This window comes from Myotis brandtii, unplaced genomic scaffold, assembly GCF_000412655.1.
Source record: "Myotis brandtii unplaced genomic scaffold, ASM41265v1 scaffold1055, whole genome shotgun sequence".
Taxonomy (NCBI): Eukaryota; Metazoa; Chordata; class Mammalia; order Chiroptera; family Vespertilionidae; genus Myotis; species Myotis brandtii.
In genome coordinates this window covers 7,911-23,493 of record NW_005353558.1, presented here as the reverse complement: position 1 = coordinate 23,493, position 15,583 = coordinate 7,911, and the positions used below count along the sequence as shown (strand labels likewise).

The window sequence follows — 15,583 nt, the reverse complement described above, 5'->3', positions numbered from 1 at the left end:
TCTTACCCTATGTTCCTGACATCCACTGTTTTTGAAAAGGGGCAGTGCAACTCACATTTGAGGCTGAGAGCACAGGTATGTTCTATCTGCTCATCTGCCTTTATTGTTGTTGGAAGACACAGCATCAGTAGGAATATAAGGAGAGATTGACTATAGTGGGACTGAGGCCTGCTATCTTCTCTGATGTGGGGAGTAGAGGGAGCAGATGGATGTGCAGGGTAGGGAGTATGACAAACTTGGCATTTCAAGAGAGAATCTTATCATGGGATGTACTGTCCCCATTATGACAGGATATGAACTTTGAGGACATGGCCACTGCCTACTCTCCAGAGGAGTGGGAGCTCCTTGATAAGGCTCAGAAACATCTGTACTGTGATGTGATGCTGAAATTTTTTGCACTTGTATCATTCGTAGTAAGACCTTCACATCTCTCCTAGTGTCCTGAAGTGATGCTCACTCTATTTATTCTCTAGACATAGCACTCTCTCTCTCTCTCTCTCGCAAAGCCAGACCATGGGCTCTGCTAATTTCCCTCCATTGACTCTCCTGTCAAATGGGCTGTGGCTGCCAGTGCTGAGCTCTGCAGAGAGCCCTGAGCAATAGAGTCCATAAACTTCCCTCACACCAGTTGCCTCAGAAACTGCAGGAAGTGTCTGGGTGTCAGCAGTCCTACAGACAGCTTAATGGGTCCCACCTGCTCTTCCTCTCCCAGGGAGGGTGACTATATTCAGATCCATGGCTTCCACTCCTGCACCTTTCCTGTAGATAAGGACCTTGGTGAATGCCTGTGCCAGGTATCTTCTTCACATACATGAACCAGGGGCTGTTCTTGTAAGACCCTCCTTCAACTGTTTGTAATAGTACCTTCTCTGAATACTATTGTAAGCTGAATTGCTATGGGCAAGTGATGTCTGCTCACATCTGTTGTCTTTCATTGATATTCAGAATATTTAGTTTGTACATATTTCTAGAGAAGGAGGTGGAAAGAGAACCCCGGTTTTCTCCAGGGTGAATATACAAGATGGTCCTAGAGCAGTGGTTCTCAACCTTCTGGCCCTTTAAATACAGTTCCTCATGTTGTGACCCAACCATAAAATTATTTTCGTTGCTACTTCATAAATGTAATGTTGCTACTGTTATGAATTGTCACGTAAATATATGATATGCAGGATGGTCTTAGGCGACCCCTGTGAAAGGGTCGTTCAACCGCCAAAGGGGTCTCGACCCACAGGTTGAGAACCACTGTCGTAGAGGATGCCTGGCCCTTCTGGGTGGCAACTGGGGGAAGGTATGACATAAGGATGGTGATCAGATTGTAACAGAAACCTGCCCCTGTCTAATGGTGTTTGGTGCAGTTTCCAATGGCCACACCTCATTTATCTTTCCTTTTCCACACTTGACACTTTGCTGACTTGTCATTTCATCAGTGACTTCCTAGCTTTGGCTATCTTCTCATTTGTGTCCTTTTTACATCACCTATTCCGCTGCAAATCTCTTTCTGCAGTATTCTACAACATGGACCTATGCAAGTGTTATGAGGAGCACATACATGCTTAAACACCCCTCAAACACCAGCTACTTGTTTATTGAATTTTACTTGGAATGAGATGTAACCAACCTTCTGCACAGCTTGCCCATGTCACCAGCAGAGAAGGTCTACTGAATGCTGTTAGCAGCAGAATGAGCTGGACAGTCCGCTTCTCTTCCATGTGGTGCTTGCCATGCTTTTGCTCTATTTCTGTTGACGTCTCCCTAGTTTTGTGATCTTCAGTGGTCAAGAACTTCACAGGGGCCTCTTATTAATCTATCTTTCAGGCGTTTTATTTTCAGCCAATTGCATGAAACCAATGTAGTATGTGCAACACACTTTTATAATGGGGCTTCCCCTGTCACTAGGGTCAACATTCATTTCCTCATCATTCCTCTGTTTTCAGGTCATTGGCATAAGATAGATGATGTGGAGGCCTATTCTGAGCACAGTGTATCTGTAGGAGAGTCTCAGGTCTGGGCTTCCAAGACAGCTACAGCCACCCAGAGGACCCATCTGTGTAAGCCATGCTTCTCAGTGTTAAAAGGTATTTTGCACCTAAGTGAGTTACAAGTGGCTACTTTGAGAAGAATGTGTTCTTAAGTGATGTGTGTGTGTGAGACTTGTGTTTCAGTGCAAATCCTCACCAGCAACAGAAGGGTGCCAGTGGAGAGAATCCCTGGAAGGAAGATATGGAGAGCACCTTGCTTGTGACCAGTTGCTGCTTCTACTTATCCGGGGTGCCTGCAGCTAGTACAGAGGTTGGGGAAGACTCCCCGGCCATTTTAGGGCTTCTCCAGCACCAGGCCACTCTTAACACCGAGGAGCCACACAGTAGCAATGAGATTTCACAGGAATTTCTCAGTGGAAAAAGACATCACCAGTGGGTTGAATGTGAAACAGCTGCCAGCCAGAAACTAAAAGTTGCTTATCAGAAAGGTCTCTGCTCTGGAGATATGACTTATGAGTATAATAAATGTGGGAAAGTGTTTAGACGAATCTTTAACCAACCTCAACATGGAAGAGTTCACACTAGAGAAAATCCCTATGGGTGTACTGATTGTGGGAAGGTCTTCAGTGAAAGCACTGCTCTCATTAAACACAACAGAGTTCACATTAAGGAAAAGCGGTATGAGTGTAGTGATTGTGGGAAGTACTTCAGTCACAGGTCTAATGTCACTAGACACCAGAGTTCACATTGGGGAAAAGCCATATGTGTGTAGTGAGTGTGGGAAGCATTTCAGTCAAAGGTCTAACCTCAATAATCACCACAGAGTTCACACTGGAGAAAAGCCATTTGAGTGTAGTGATTGTGGGAAGTCCTTCAGATACATGTCTATCCTCATTAAACATCAGAGAGTTCACACTGGAGAAAAGCCCTGTGAGTGTACAGAATGTGGAAAATCCTTCAGTGAAAGCAGTACTGTCATTAAATACCAGAGAGTTCACACTGGAGAAAAGCTATATGAATGTAGTGATTGTGGGAAGTTCTTCAGTCAAAGTGGTAACCTCACACAACACCAGAGAGTTCACATTGGAGAAAAACCTTATGAGTGTAGTGAATGAGGGAATTCTTTTAGGCAAAAGAGTCACCTCCTTATACACAAGAGAGTTCACACAGGAGAAAAGCCATATGAGTGTAATGACTGTAGAATAAGGATGTCGAACTCAGAGGCTAACATGGGACAAATAAACATGGTTTAAGTTTACGTGGGCTGCAAAAAACCAAAAGCTTCATATTTTATAAAAATGTAGGTTTATTTTGATAGAGACATGCTGAATACAAAGGGCTGAAATAAGTAATTGTTAGCATAAAATAATAAAACATTTTAATAAAAAATTAATATTTTTTCTTGAACATTAACTTACCAGACACTGAATAACTGCACAAATTAATAAGCATAATGCAAATAAACCTATTTTTTCTTGTTCTCCAAAAGCGAAATATTTCCTGTTGCACACACCAAACAAGTCATTGCAAGACTAATGACGTGGCAATTGGCTGCTAAAATATTTGCTGCTAGTATTAGTGGAGAGAAATGGTGCGCCTGCAAGTAAGGGAAATGAATGTAACACGATTATAGTCATCAGTCATTCGTGAACATTGTAATTCATTATTAATAATTATGTATAAGAGGATATTGTAAAAATTAAGTTACGAATTTTTTATTAAAACATTTCTCACATACCGTTATATTGGCTGGGCCACAAAAATATTCGTTGTGGGCCGTGAGTTTGACATTCTTGCTATAGAAAGTCATTCTGGCATATCTATGCACTCAAAAGCCTTATGAATGTACTGATTATAGGAAATCTTTTAGCAGAAATTATAACCTTACTAGACACCTGAGAGTTCACACTGGAGAAGAGCCTTAAATGTGCAGGGAATTTTATTGGTCTTACTCAGAATAACAACAATGAAAGAGACTGTGATACACATTTACCTTATTATAAAGCCCTTTTATCAGGGCATACACCCTGCTAGATTCCTCATAACTTTCAGGCACTAGTGAAACTTAAGGAGGTGCTTACACTTGTGATCCTGCCCAGGCCTATTACCCCATTGATTCACTGTGAGTGATTGTGGCTGGAGTGATTTCACCTCTACCACCTGGCTCACCTGACCAGTGTGAATCAGTCACAAACCCTGCATGCTCACTTGTGCTTGAGAAAATTCTGAATACTCTGAACTCTTAGCAGGATCTTCATTCCTTTCTCTGACTAGAAAATGGGCCTGGCCCAGGGTTTTCCCAGAATGCCCATAGTCAGCTAAGACCTGGTACCTCTCTCGGGGACATTGTGTTTCTCATATTATGCTGTGATGATTGGCTTAGGTTCTATTTCACCAATGTGAAATCTGCTTGCTGTACATGGCTCTGGTTTATGATATTTTTGTAAAGGTGTTTTTCTTTTGCATCTTTAATTGTGTTTGCTCTATTCACTACCTGGGATGATTTGCAAGCAGAGTTGTAACCTGTCAGCATGTAGATGTGAACAGATATTATGGGGCCGTCAAACTTTCTGTGCTTCTGGAGGAAGAGCATGCTGGTAGAAAATCACTCTTTGTCCAATATTGGCTTATTTTGCGTTGCTGCCCAAGGCCTTAAAAGAAAGGCTGCCTGACTTTGTGGTTTTAATTTGCAGCCTGGTACCTTGTTTATTGGTGAGGCCAATGGTCACCCTGAAGAGAAGGCCTTTTACTGTGCTTCTGTGAACAATATGAATTATGTTCTCTGTTCACAGTATGTATTACATAATTCTCAGCGTGGCAGCTGCAGCGCTGAGCCAGCGGGTCCCACACTCCTGGCTCATCTCTGCGCCTCCACTCAGCTCCGCGCCCTCAGCTCCCTGCGCTGTGCCACCAAGACAAGATGGAACAGGCAGGCCATCTTCTTCGCCAAGGACTTCCTGGTCTGAGGCGTCGCCACCGCCATCTCCACCAAGACGGCCGTGGCCACAATGGAGCGGGTCAAGCTGCTGTTGCAGGTGCAACATGGCAGACAGCAGATCACGGCCGACAAGCAGTACGAGGGCATCATACCACCAGCCACACGATCCTAATGTTGTCATTTCCCAGCACCAGTCTGGCTCCAAAACACGAATATTCACAATGGTCAGTGAGTGATTGGGATCCTATTTACACCTGGGAGGCCTGGAAAGGTATATTACCTAAAGGGCTATGCTCCTAATGATGGCTGGAGCTAGCCAATGAAAGACCAGGAGAAGCATATTAACCAGGTGCATTTCCGAGGAGCAGGGGTGCTGTCTTTCTGGAGGGGCGACATGGCCAACGCCACCCGCTACTTCCCCACCAAAGCACTCAAATTCGCCTTCAAGGATAAGGATAAGCAGGTCACCCTGGGTGGCACAGACAAGCACACCCAGTCCTGGAGGTACTTGGTGGGCCACCTCCCTTTGCTTCGTCTGCCCCCCGGATTTCGCCCGGACCCTGCTGGCGGCCGACATGGGGACATCGGGGGCCGAGCAGTGGTTCAAGGGTCTGGGAGCCTGCCTGGTGCAGATCACTTCATAATTCCTGAGTCTGGAACAGTCAACAGTGTCCACACCCTTGGTCCTTACAGGTCATAGCTGTGCCTTCCCTTGACTACTGCCCTCCATGCAACCTGATTTGTTTTCTGGTGCATATGGATGTATATGGGGCAATACTGAGGGGAAGAACTCTTAGGCACATAATTATCCCTTTTAGGAATAAGGAACTGGACATTCCTGGAGAGGACAGAGACAGTCCTGTGAGACTCCTGGTCCCTTGAAAACAGGTCACACCCTTGCCCATGTGAAAGCTATGCTGACACCTAATAGAGGGAGGTACCAGGGCTGCTCAGAGCATCACTCCAGAACTTCTCTATCCTGGTTATCTAGTGGGAGCGCATGGCCATCCGGGAGCACTGTGACCAGCAGGAGGAAGTAGCCCCAGTGCTCTCTCCAATGGGGATGGGGAGAACTATGGAGAAACCACACTTAGCACATGTTCATGCACAGAATAAATGGAAACCACGGGGACACCATTGATGTAAATGTCAACATATTTTACTGTGATTCCCAATGGGAGTGCCCACCAGGGCAATTAAAATGAGAAAAAGACTTGGAGGCAGGGTAGTGACTGATGTTGATGTAAAAGAACATGGATGCTGGAATGCTTGCAGTTCTGTGTTCTTCCCAATCAAGTCTCTTATCATGTGTGTCTTCACCCTCACCACTGTGTAGGAACTGAGGCAGCCAAGGATTTATACAACTTCTCACTCAGTAGTAGTTCTGAGTTTACTGCCAGTGAACACTGACCAAACTCCTCTTTTTGAAGTTCACGCATTTGAATCTTGCCCGTGATGTAGGGAAGCTGCTCATGGACTAAGTGCACCTGGATGAAGAGAAAGCAATCCATGTAGACTAATTCCTGCGGTTATTTCCTACCAAAGTCCCCCAGATTGATTGGCACCTTATGGTGTCCTTCATAGGGCCCACCAAGTATGTCAGGTTCCCCTCTTAAAGCCATGAATGTGGCAGCAGCCCCATGATGTGCTTTGACCCAATAATGTGGTGGGATTGAAGACTGTCACTACTAACACAAGAGTCTGGAACCAAAAACTGGCACTCCTTCTGTTCATTACTACTAACACCTAGAATTTACCTACATGGTGAATGCACCTTGTTCATTGCTACTAACACCCAGCAGGTACCTACATGGTGGCTGCATATTTATCCTGGTCCCTGGAGAACCAGGGAGGACATGTGGCATCAACAAGAAAGACACCTTCTTTAGTATAAGCCACTGAAGCTTTGGGGCTGTTTGTTACTATAACATCTAGCCGGTTCTAATGGCTGTGCGTTAACAATTCTCCTCTCCAGGAGGCAGCAGAGCCTAACGTTATAAGTCAGAGCTCTGTTATTAGAAACACTTGGGTTTGCCTTCCAGCCCTGCCTTTATTTAACTCTACTATCAGGCAATTTACATAAAGCCTCTGAGCCTCAATTTGCTGTTCATAAAATCTCAGGTTGCAGAGAGGACTAAATGACGTAATGATGCATGTAAAGCACTGAATTCCAGGCCTGGCACATGCAGTAAACATGCGGTAACTATTAGCTCCATAGTTCCAAAATGTGTACTGAATACAAACATTCTAACAATGTATGCAATCTCAACTTTTTGTTCTTTGTAGCATTTCAAATTTTGTTTTTAAACAAATGAAATCAGATTATATATATTCTCTCATAGCCTGATTTGTCTCTTAACAATGTAATATGTTTATATTAAAAATAAAAAAATCTGATAGCTGGAATAGCTCAGATATTTGAGTATCTTCCCATGATTGGAAAGGTTTCTGGTTATATTCTTCATGAGGCACAAGCCTGGTGTTCTGGCTGGATTCCCATTGGGAGGGTGAGGAGTCGACAGGAGGCAGCTGATCCATGTTTCTCTCTTTCCTGTCCTATCCTCTCTCTCAAAAATCAAATTAACCAAAAAATCAGTTGGAGACAACAAACCCCAGAAACTACCACCAGCCACGATCCTAATGTTGTCATTTCCCAGCACCAGTCTGGCTCCGAAACACCAATATTCACAATGGTCAGTGAGTGATTGGGATCTTATTTACACCTGGGAGGCCTGGAAAGGTATATTACCTAAAGGGCTATGCTAATGATGGCTGCAGCTAGCCAATGAAAGACCAGGAGAAGCATATTAACCAGGTGTACATGGGTAAGGGTGGGACTTCCTGCATCTACCTCGTTGGGACTTCTTGAATCTACCTGGTAGTCATGTTGATCGCTTTGGTCTGTTCACAGAGACTGAGGCTTCCCAGCACCAGGTCTCCAGTAGGACAAGGCATCAGAGGCAGCATCTCCCTATGCAGTGGTGTGTTTGAGGTTTGCTGAGCCCCAACATGCCAGAATTTGGGCTTTTGTGACTCGTGGACTCCTTTCTGCTTACAGAGTTCGACTAAGCCTCATCGAGTTAACCCTCCAGCCTGGGGTGTGGGCACCTCTGGGGTCCTGCAGTCCCGGTCGCACTGCCAGGAACAGTGAGTAGCTCATGTGTGACAAAAGGTGTGATGGGGGAAAGAGGTTTACAGGTTGCAATACCTCCATGTGAGGACGTGATGGTGTGACTGAACTAGGAGGATTTGGGAAACCCAGGACTTTTTTTGTGTCTATAGGCAACAAAGAAGATGAGGCAGAGTTTTGCACGAGGAGTTTTACTTTCATACTCAGGAAACTGGGGACATGAAAGGTCCTGACCAAAAGAGGGACGTTGTGTGAGGTAGTTCTGTAAACTTTTCCCAAAGCAGCTCAGAAGAGGAACAGACTAGAGGAGAGATGATAGCAGTTGGGGACAGGAGGCAGAAGTCCTATAAAAGATAAGGTAACTGGCAAGAGTGTGCACTGAGGACTGAGTCTGGAAGAATTGTGGTAATTTTCAGGACACGTGGCCCCATTGGCTGGGAAATGGTACTGAGGATTCTGACCCCATGAATCCTGTGGTTGGTGGCCAGAGTCTCAGCACATCTTTCTCTGAACACAGATTCCTGCAAATGCAGAGTGGTTTAAGAGTTCTGATTTGTATAACTGATATCAGGGCCTCACACTCTTACAGCTTCTGTGATAGTGGTATCCTGGGTTTGTCTTGCCTCTGTTCTAGCCCTTATATCTGGGGACCTTGATGAGACACCAAGCCCAGAACTCTAAGTACATGTCTAAGATTGTCTGAAATGATCCCTTTTTTTGTAAAACAGTGGAATCATATGTGAGAAGACCTTCCAGTCATAGGTTCCTATATGTGTAAAGGCTTAGAGTGAAGACTGAGTTCATTCAGGAACCAACTGGTGTCCTTTTTAAAAAAATATGTTTTTATTGATTCCAGAGAGGAAGGGAGGAGGAGAAGGAAATAGAAAATCAATGATCAGAGAGAATCATAGGTGGGCTGACTCCTGCACGCTCCCCACTGGGGATCAAGTCCACAACCCTGGCATGTGCCCCTGACTGGAATCAAACCCGGGACCCTTCAGTTCACAGGTTGGTGCTCTAGCCACTGAGCATAACCAGCTGGGGCTTGTTTCCATTTTCTAAAATAGGAACTGGTAACAATTGGAGAGGAGTGAGTTCTAGAGGAGCTTGTGATACCTTTGGAGTCTGGTCTGCAGGTTATGGGAGTAATGGAAAATTTGGAGCAGCAGAGGCAGGTGATCTGACCCAGGTCTCATTAGACTTCCTGTGGCTGAAGCATAACAAACCAAATGGCTGTGAGGGAGGTGGTAGAAAGTCTAGGATGGAGGTTACTGTGGTGAGCATGATGGTAAGTGGCCCATGATGGTGACTGTGGGGGTGAAATAAGCTTTTGGATTCTGGATTGGTGTTTTATGTGTGGCCAACTGGATATTCTAATTTTGAGGCTTAGAGAGAGGTAAGAGCCAGGGATGATTGAAGGTTTGCATTTGACAGCTGCAGGTATGGAAGCACCATCAACTGAGATGCAGATATTCAGAGTAGAAGTGTAATGTTCATTGGGGATACCAAACTTTTATTTTTTGTCTGTATTGGTGTGCGATATTTCAGAGAGCATTTCATGAGCATCTGGTACTCTGAGGAGAAGTTCAGGTTGAAAACTTCTTTAAAGTCGGGAGTGTAGTGACCAGGGTAGAGTTGTAGATCATCTTTTTAAAAACTTTTTTTTCTGTTTAATTGGAGAGCAAAGAGCAATTAAAACAAGATGAGATGGCAGCTGTTGCATCTTTGATTGTGAATCACACACCAGGATTGTGTTGAGAGCCTTGGTATGGTCAGTAGTCTGACTGATTTACATACGGGAATGAGTGGTCATATGAGAAACACACTGGGCCTGTGAGAGAGTGCCTTAGGTGATGAGATTTGAGTGCTAAAGGCTGTGACTGGTGAAGGGACCTCAAGTGCAGCACCAGAAGTGGTGGGCTCTGGCTATCTGAGATTTGATGTGGTTCTCATTAGGTGAGGTTGAAGAAAATAAAACAATCAGGGAGGGATGTCATCATAGAAGGACTGAAGGCACCTCATTGAGTGTGGACTATGAGAGTTGGTGTAGAACTTAATTCAGTTTGAATTTTCCAGGCATTAACAAAACCACACTTGCTGAGTAATGAGTAAGAAGTCAGGGAGATAACTATGGGGGCTGGGTCTGTGGAAGTGTAGGTTTGAGAGAGTTATGGTAGAAAGAGTGATGTGTACTTGGAGAAGGCATGTGCATTCATGGATTCAGGGTCCCTGACATTGACATAAGATGGAATGATAGTGGAATTCATTTCTGGTGATGTTTGGATGATCTGATATAGTGAATTTCATATTAATTCCTAAAAAGAGGGTCTATAGTAGTGGTACATTCTTGGTCCAGAGAGTAGGTGAAATATATGAGCAACCTGCATTTTATTGTTGAGGTCAGTTACAGTGATCAATAGGAATGAGAGAGCATACATCAATGTCATCTAGGCTGGCATTGGGAAGGGTGAAGGGTAAGAGAGAAATACATTACTGAAAGGGTGAATTGGAGTATTGGAAAAGAAGATGATGAAGAGAAAATGTGCAAGTCACGATGTATTTGTCTTACTTTTGGCATTATGCCTCTGGGAATGAAGCTTTGTGAGAGATGTGTGTTTCAAAGACTTATGTGTGGCAGGAAGTGCTAAGTGATGGCCTCAGCACCCTAGGCTTGGTGTCAAAAGGGTGAAGTATGCTACCAAAATTTTCAGGGACTTGGAATGAGAATGTAGGGAACAACAAGGTTATTGCCTGACAAGAACAGTGTCAAATCACTCATACTCTCATTATGGACAACATCTATCCATATCCTATATTCATGACACCCACTTTATTCAAAAGGAACAGTGTGGCCAAAATGTTTGTACTAGAGAGCAGGTATGACCTATATTCTCATTGTCCTTATTGTCATGGGAAGACACTGCATCAGTAGTCTTTTCTTTGAGTGTCTTTGATGAAACAAAGGCCTGATATCTTCTTTGTAGTCAGAAGTCTAGGGAGCAGATGGATATGGAAGTTGGGGTGTATGATAAATGTAAAATCCTAGGAGAGAAGCTGATAATGGACTGTCCCCATTATGACAGGATATGTACTTTGAGGATATGGCCGTTGCCTTCTTTCCAGAGGAGTGGGGAATCCTTGATGAGGCTCAGAGACTTCTGTACTGCAAAGTGATGCTGGAAGTATTTGCACTTGTATCATCTGTAAGTAAGACCCTCACATCTCTCCTAATGGTCTGAGATGATGGCCTCTGTTCCTTTATATTCCACCTGTAGCTTTCTCTATCCTACAGCCAGACCATGTGCTCTGCAAATTTTCCTCACTCTCATGTGAAATGTGCTATGGATGCCAGTGCTGAGCTGTGTGGAGAGCCCTGAGAAATAAACTCCACAAACTTCTTTAACACTATTTTCCTCAAAGTGAAGGATATGTCTGGGAGCCAGACATCTTACAGACAGCTTAATGGGTCCCACTTGCTGTTTCTCTCCCTGGGCGGGTGACTATGTCTAGATCCATGGCTTCCACTTCTGCACCTTTCCTCTAGAGAAAGGTTCTGGGTGACTGCCTGTGCCAGGTTATGTTCTTTACTTACATGAACCATGGGCTGTTCTTGTAAGACCCTCCTTCAATTGGTGTTTGTAATATTACCTTCCCTGAATACTATTCCATGTGGATTTGCTCTGGACCAGGGCTGGATGGTCACCTCTGTCATCTTTCATTAGTACTTGGAATATTTAGGTTTTATGTATTTGTAGAGAAGGTGGTACAGGGAGAACATGCAGGATGGTCTCAGAGGAGATCTGACCTAGCTGAGTGGAAATGAGCAGAATGTATGACACAAGGGCTGTTTTCAAATTATACCAGGAACCAGATCAATTCCATCACTGCTCAGATGCATTTGCTACTTCCCACACCTAATTTTTACATTTCCTTTTAACTACTTTACACTTTCTGACATGTCATTTCACCTGTGATTTCCTAGCATTCTGCGATGTTCACCTTCATGGCATTTTTACATCACCTGCTCCTCTGCACTGATGCCTCTGCAATATTCTTCAACATTGACCTGCACATGTGTTATGAGGTGCACATACATATTTAAGTAGTTCCTCAAAAAACAGCTACACATTTATTGAATTTTTCTTGAGATAAGAAATAAACAAAATTCTGCAGAGGTTGCCTATGTCACCTGCAGATAAGCCCTAGTGAACATTGTTAGCCTAAGGAAGGGCTGGAAGTCTCTTCCATGTGGTTTTTGCCATTTTTGTGTCATATTGCTGGTGTGGTCTTCCTTCCTTTATGATCTTCAGAGGCCCAGAACTTCACAGAAGCCTCTTGTTAATCCTTTCTGCATATTTCTTCTTTTCAGAAATTTTCATGGAACCACGGTGTCATGGGCAACACACTTTAGTAATGGAACTTCCCTCTGTCACCACAATCAACATTCATTTCCTCACCTTTTTTCTGTTTTCAGGTTGTTTGCATAAAAAGGATGATGATGAGGCCTGTTCTAATAGGAGTGTATCTATACAAGGAGAGTCACAGGTCAGGGCTTCTAAGACAGCTCCAGCAACACAGAAGAACCATCCATGTAAGCAGTGTTCCTCAGTGTTAAAAGATATTTTGCACCTGAATGAGTTACAAGCAGCACACTTGGAGCACAAAGGCTTCTTCAGAGAGGCATGTGTGAGAGACTTCTGTTCCATTGTAAACCCTCACCAGCAACAGAGGGATGCCAGGGGAAAGACGTCCTGGAAAGAAGGTACAGACAAGGCCTCATTTGTGAACAGGTGCAGCTTCTACTTATTAGAGGTGCCTTCAAACAGCAGGGTGGTTCGGGAAGACTCCCAAACTCCCTCAGAGCTTCTCCCGCACCAGGCAACTCATAACACTGAGGAGCCACAGTGTGACAGTGAGATTTCAAAGGAATTTCTCAGTGGAAAAAGTCATCACCAGTGAGGTTATTGTGAAAACGCTGCCAGCTATATCCTCAAAGTTCTTGAATGTCAGGATGTGTGTTCTGGAGAGTGTGGCAAATGTAGGAAAAATTATATATGAATCTTTAACCTCATTCGACATAAAAGAGTTGATACTGGAGAAAAGCCATTTGAATGTATAGATTGTGGGAATTTCTTCAAATAGTCAGCTCCTTATCCACAAGAGAGTTCACACTGGAGAAAAACCTTATGGGTGTGGTGAATGTGGGAAGTCCTTTAGGCAAAATAGTCAGCTCTTTATCCACAGGAGAGTTCACACTGGAGAAAAACCGTATGAATGCTGTGCATGTGGGAAATTCTTTAGCCAAAATAGTCAGCTCCTTATCCACAAGAGAGTTCACACTGGAGAAAAACCTTATGGGTGTGGTGAATGTGGGAAGTCCTTTAGGCAAAATAGTCAGCTCTTTATCCACAGGAGAGTTCACACTGGAGAAAAACCGTATGAATGCTGTGCATGTGGGAAATTCTTTAGCCAAAATAGTCAGCTCCTTATCCACAAGAGAGTTCACACTGGAGAAAAACCTTATGGGTGTATTGAATGTGGGAAGTCCTTTAGGGATAATAGTCAGCTCCTTATCCACAAGAGAGTTCATACTGGAGAAAAGCCTTATTTGTGTAGTGAATGTGGAAAGTCTTTTAGGCTTTCTTTTCAGAAATTTTCATGGAACCACGGTGTCATGGGCAACACACTTTAGTAATGGAACTTCCCTCTGTCACCACAATCAACATTCATTTCCTCACCTTTTTTCTGTTTTCAGGTTGTTTGCATAAAAAGGATGATGATGAGGCCTGTTCTAATAGGAGTGTATCTATACAAGGAGAGTCACAGGTCAGGGCTTCTAAGACAGCTCCAGCAATTCAGAAGAACCATCCATGTAAGCAGTGTTCCTCAGTGTTAAAAGATATTTTGCACCTGAATGAGTTACAAGCAGCACACTTGGAGCACAAAGGCTTCTTCAGAGAGGCATGTGCATACACTCTGATAGATTCCTCATAATTGTCAGTTACAAGTGAGGCTTTAAGGAGCTACTTGAACTTGTCATTCTGCCCAGGCCTCCTATCCAATTGATGTCCCTCAGAGTGATTGTGGCTGAAGTGATTTCACTTCTATCACTTGGCTCACCTGAACAGTGTGCATCAGTCACAATCCCTGTGTGCTCTCTTGTACTTGAATAAATTCTAAATACTCTGAACTCTTGGCAGGATCTTCATTCCTTTCCCTCTGCCTAGGGAATGGGCCTGACCCAGGGTTTGTCCAGAACACCCATCCTCAGAAAAGAAGTGGTACCTCATTCAGGGAGTTTGTGGTTCTCACATTATGCTGTGATGATTGGCTTAGGTTCTATTTCACCAACCTGAACACCGCTGGCTATGGTTTATGATATTTTGGTAAAGGTGTTTTTCCTGTTGTACCTTTAATTGTGATGGTTCTATTCACTGCCTGCAATGTTTTGAAAGCACTGTTGTAATATGTCAGCATGTAAATGTGAAGCAATATTTTGGGGATGTCAAACCTTCAGTGGTTTGGAAAGGAGAACATGATGGCAGAAAATCATTCTTCATCCCAAACTGGCTTATTTTATATTGCTGCCCAAGGAGTTGAAAGAAAGATTGCGTAACTTTGTGTTCTTAATTTATATCCTGGTACCTTGGTTATGAGTGAGGTCAATGGTCACCCTGAAGAAGAGGCCTTTGCTGTCCTTTTGTGAAGAATATGAATTATGTTCTTTGTTCACAGTATGTATTACTTCATTCTTATCAATATTTAGGGGAACTCCTCCCCATATACTGCAAAGAAGCCATGTGCCATGAAGTAGGAAATTTCATAGTCTTGTGATATTTGTTGTAAGACTCTGAGGTTAACCTACCATTAAGACAGAAACACTGTATTCATAGTGATGAGAGAGACTGCAGTAAATTATATGGAAAGTGTCTCTTCTGAACATAAATCCACAAATGTTCCTGGGCATGGTGGCAGTGAGATTTCACAGGAATTTCTCAGTGGAAAAAGTCATCACCAGTGGGGTGAATGTGAAAACGCTGCCAGCCACAACCTCAAAGTTGTTGAATGTCAGGGTGTGTGTTCTGGAGAGTGTGGCAAATGTAGAAAAAATTATAGACAAATCTTTAACCTCATTCGACATAAAAGGGTTCACAATGAAGAAAAGTGTTATGAGTGTACAGATTGTGGGAAGTCCTTCAGTAAGAATTCCACCCTCATTTGACATCAGAGAACTCACACTGGAGAAAAGCCATATGAATGTACAGATTGTGGGAAGTCCTTCAGTCAGAGTTCCAACCTCATTCAACATCACAGAGTTCACACTGGAGAAAAACCTTATGAGTGTATTGAATGTGGGAAATCTTTTCCCCGCAATAGTCAGCTCATTATCCACAGGAGAGTTCACACTGGAGAAAAACCTTATGGGTGTAGTGAATGTGGGAAGTCTTTCAGGGATAATAGTCAGCTCCATACCCATAAGAGAGTTTACACTGGAGAAAAACCTTATGAATGTGGTGAATGTGGAAAGTCCTTTAG

The 15,583-nt window shown here is 43.6% G+C and overlaps 2 pseudogenes; both read left to right on the top strand.

Moving 5' to 3' along the window:
- The first annotated feature begins 293 nt into the window (after positions 1 to 293).
- On the top strand, positions 294 to 2,772 carry LOC106726255 (annotated as a pseudogene).
- A 5,060-nt stretch (positions 2,773 to 7,832) lies between these two features.
- On the top strand, positions 7,833 to 15,578 carry LOC102241267 (annotated as a pseudogene).
- Positions 15,579 to 15,583: the final 5 nt, after the last annotated feature.